General features: G+C 49.3%; 1 protein-coding gene across 1 annotated transcript in view; it reads left to right on the forward strand.

Annotated features, from left to right (window-relative positions):
- The window catches only part of LOC107739379 (glypican-5-like), a 185,565-nt gene that overhangs the window by 153,307 nt on the left and 27,731 nt on the right, over positions 1 to 4,527 (forward strand). The gene's annotated exons all lie outside the window — the stretch shown is intronic.

A 4,527-nucleotide genomic window follows, 5' to 3' on the forward strand; every position in this document is an offset into this window, starting at 1 on the left:
GTGTGTGTGTAAAACTTGTTTTTGATATCCTTCATATTCTGTGTGCGGGTCAGTTCACAGCAGTGATAGAAATTAATCTGTTCCAATAAGTTTAAATTGATTTTTACATTTTATGGGCATTTTTACCTTTATAAAGCCTTTTTTTCTAAAAGTGTGCATCATCTTTTGAGTCAAATTCTTACATTTAATCAGTCAATTAGAATAAAAGACATTTGGGCTGTTACCAAACAAATGATATCAGTATCAAAATTCATCTTTGCAATGCAGAGGAAACACAGAAGCTGCATGGGATGAATTTCCCACACAGAGGAACATGAATGCATTTAACCTGCAGTTACAAATGCATAAATGATATTTTGTTATTTAAAACAAAACATTGATTACTGATATTTAAAATTATTTAAAAAACGAAAAAAACGCCAGCAGGTGGCAGCAAGTCACTGTTAAGAACTGAGTCATTGCGATTGATCCGAATAATTTAAAACAGCACTGTGGCTGTGTTTGGAATTTTTTTTGTTGGCAAAATAAAGCAAAAACAGGCAATATAGTGTCTAAAACATAAGTCTCATAATATTACCTTCTTGTTTATTGAACTGTTGAATAAAATCACATTTGTAATACTGCTGATTTTAGAGGTGAAAACTGGCACTCTTCATGTGATATTGACTAACTTTCTTTCTGTGGTATTTTTATGCACAATGGCATTTAGTCTTTCACAAAACATAGCAAACGTAGGGACATTATAACTAGCCACCATATTGATTTACGGTCTTAAATATGTCCAGTGCTTTTTTTTTAAGTCTGGTCCCTGTTTTTATACAGTCTATGGTCTGGTCCAGCGTTTATCGGGTTGTGCGTCAGTAATAATGGTCCGTGGGGAAACACTGTGTTCCGTGTGTAGTTACAGTAAATGGACAACACGAAGCCTCGAGGCAAATAAGTTGCCTCGATGATTTTTTGTATTCGAGGTAATACTCGAGGTATTCGAGGAATCGTTTCAGCCCTAGTGTGAGGCTATTCAGACTGGGTGGGATAAAATGTGATGGTAGAATTGCTTCAACCAGTAGATAGTTTATAAGCTGTGGGAAAAAAAACAAAAAACTTGCACAGCTTGAAGTTGTATATTATATAGAAGTTCTATAATTATATGAAGTTCTATATTATATTAAATCATATTATACAACAGTTCTTTCTAGTCCTCGAATCTGATTGGCTGAGAGGTATTTCCAAGCATGAGCTATTCATCCAGTATTGCCATGGGAACTGTTTCACCATTTGTATCACTCCGCTTGCAGTATATCTCTACGCGAGTGTCATGGTGGATGCCCAAATACACTCATCATTTTATAAATAATACTGTATTGTGTCACATAATGTAATTGTACGATGTTTTAGGCGAGAATGTAGTTTTTTTAGACTTCAAAAAAAAAAAAACTTGCCCCTTTTACATTTGCACTCTATTCATTTACTAACTGCTTGTTCCCTTTCAGTCAGTCACTCCGAGTCACGTCGGTGACCAACGAATTGGGATCTCGCTTAGAGAGATCTCTAAGAGATCTCGAGTTTAAACTAAACAAGCCAATGCACACTGACATGCGATGATTGCAACCAGCTGCCGCTGATCGCAGCGCGAGTATAATTAGACAGCAGGTGCAACGCATACTCAGCTTTTCACTTTGGAGCCGAGCGGTCATACTGTTTTGCTCCTGACTTCTCCTCGGCGAGAGAGAGAGACTGAACGAGTTCCGCTCGCTCTTTGGAGCTCTTGTGTTGGTGGTATGGCGCTTCAGCAGAGGTTGTTTTCCCGTGTTGAGTGGGTTGCACACATCAGGCTTCACTACCCCCCCCAATTGTGTTGCAAGCGGCCATCTCCCCTGTGCACTTCAGCACATTTAAAGGGGTCATATGATGATTTTTTAAAGATCATTATTTTGTGGGGTGGACGTCTTTTTAAAAATGCCTTTCCACCCGTGGGTTTCTGGATGCGGTCGTTACCTGGCGCCGGGTGATGGTCACGATCGCTGCTTTGCATGTCTGGGCGTTAAGTCATGCTCTCATTGCGGGAGAATGACCGTCGCACAATTGCGGACCAGGCTCCGTTTCCTGCAAAGGGGCGAGGTTCCAGTGCCTCTGCCTAGATCTAGTGTTCCCCCTGGCAAAAGCCGGGGGGACGCTGCTTCTGGCAGTCGCCTGGCTGGTCTTACGGTGGCGGTGAGGAATTCCCCTCCGAGGAACCAATCTCCGAGGGCTCCTCCTTCCGCCGGCACTTCGCAGCCAGTGGAGCTGCCTAGGGAATGGGCTGGATCCTCCAGGGGGGTACCACCGTGTCCCGAGCCCTCGAGGCTGGACGATTGGTTTCTCGGGGTGGCTCGTGCTGATTCTCAGGGCCCCACCCCGGTGCCTTTCTTCCCGGAGGTGCATAATGTGCTCACTGAATCGTGGACGGCACCTTTCACTGCCAGAATCCGCTCCGGTGGCATGTCCTCCCTCACCACCCTTGATGGCGGGGCAGCACGTGGGTATACGCAGATCCCTCCGGTGGTGCGATCGGTTGCAATGCAATTGTGTCCAAATATCACTGCCACCTGGCGGGGCAAGCCGTCGCTCCCCTCCCGGGCCTGTAGGAACTCGTCAGCCCTGACCGGCAGTGCTTATACGGCCTGTGGAGAAGTTGCCTCTGCCTTACACGCCATGGCGTTGTTGTTGGTTCATCAGGCCAAGGCACTGAAGGACTTGCACAAGGGTGGTCACGACCCGGAAGTACTTAAGGAGTTCCGCACCGCTACTGACCTCGCACTTTGTGCGACGAAGGTCACTGTGCGGTCTCTCAGTCGTGCGATGTCCACTATGGTGGTCCAGGAGTGCCATCTCTGGCTGTGTCTGTCCAACATGAGGGAGACCGACAAGACTCGGTTCTTAAATGCCCCCGTGTCCCAGACCGGCCTCTTCAGCGACGCGGTGGAGAACTTTGCCCAGCAGTTCTCCACCGCACAGAAGCAGACCGAGGCCATCAAATACATCCTGCCCCGGCATGCAGCTGCTGCCTCCACCCGGCCACCGGCAGCAGTGCCTCAGTCAGCTCGTCGCCCCCGCTCCTGCGCAGCAAACACAGCAGCCTCCAACAAAGCTGCGAAGTGGAGCCATCCACAGGACAGCCGCCCCGCCCATCCAGGCCCCCACCAAACCTGGTGGCAAGCTGAAGAGCAAGAGGCCCTAAGACGGGCGACCCAGAGATGGAGGAAGTTGCTCTTCGGGAGATGGTGAACGCACCACTCCCTTCCCCAGAGAAGGGCCGGCCGGATAATCTTTTGTTTAATTTTTTCCCACCACTGACTTCACGGTCAGTGTTACCCAAAACCTCGTCAAAAGAGCAGTTTTCTCAATCTCTGGGTCCCCAGAGGGGATGGGGAGTTGTGGACAGGCCAGTCTGGAATCGCACTCACCCTCCTCTCTCACCAGTAGGCAGCAGTGGGTGGTTCGAGAGTGCTATCAAATGTACTACTCACGCACCCCCTGCCCGAACGCAAGTAAGTGTGCCATACACTCAGAGCCCGCTCGGACCAGCCACGAGACACCCGGGCCAGGTCCCTGTGTTCCTTCTCGCTGCCCCACTGTAGGTACGTTGGTGGTTCCGTTGGTCCCACTTGTGCGGTACCTGGGAGCCTGGCTAGTGCTGCCCAGTCCGTCTCATTGGCTCCTTCAGACCATCAGACTCGGTTATGAGATTCAGCTCGCCCGGCATCCTCCCAAGTTCAGGGGCGTCCATTTCACTTTAGTGCTACAGATGCCCCATACAGATGCCCCTGTCTTGCGTGTAGAGATTGCAGTCCTACTGGCGAAGGACGCAATATTACCGGTCCCTCCAGCCGATATGAAGACAGGGTTTTACAGCCTTTACTTCATTGTACCAAAGAAAGGCGGTGGGCTACTACCGATCTTGGACCTGCATGTCTTGAACCGGGCCCTTCACAATCTACCGTTCAAGATGCTCATGCAGAAGCACATCTTCGGGTGCGTCCGTCCCCAAGATTGGTTTGCAGCAATCAACCTGAAGGATGCGTACTTTCATGTGTCGATCTTTCCGCGCCACAGACCATTCCTGCGGTTCGCGTTCAAAGGTCGAGCATATCAGTACAAGGTCCTGCCCTCCGGGCTGTCCCTGTCGCCCTGTTTCTTCACAAAAGTGGCAGAGGCAGCCCTTGTTCCCCTGAGAGAGCAGGGCATTCGCATTCTCAACTACCTCAACGACTGGCTCATACTAGCTCAGTCTCAGGATCGGTTGTGCGAACACAGCTCTCGCACCTCAGCCGTTTGGGCCGTCAGGGAAAAGAGCAAACTCGCCCCAATGCAGAGGATCTCTTTTCTCAGTATGGAGTTGGATTCGGTCGAACAGACAGCGATGCCTTGCCTTGAACCGTCTCAGAGGGCGCTTACTGTGTACTATAATACTGCGATCGTTTTGTACATCAACCGACAAGGTGGTCTATGCTCCCGTCGCATGTCGCAACTCGCCCGCCACCTCCTCCT

Source organism: Sinocyclocheilus rhinocerous, unplaced genomic scaffold (genome assembly GCF_001515625.1).
Source record: "Sinocyclocheilus rhinocerous isolate Xijiao unplaced genomic scaffold, SAMN03320098_v1.1 scaffold2540, whole genome shotgun sequence".
In the NCBI taxonomy this organism is placed as follows: Eukaryota; Metazoa; Chordata; class Actinopteri; order Cypriniformes; family Cyprinidae; genus Sinocyclocheilus; species Sinocyclocheilus rhinocerous.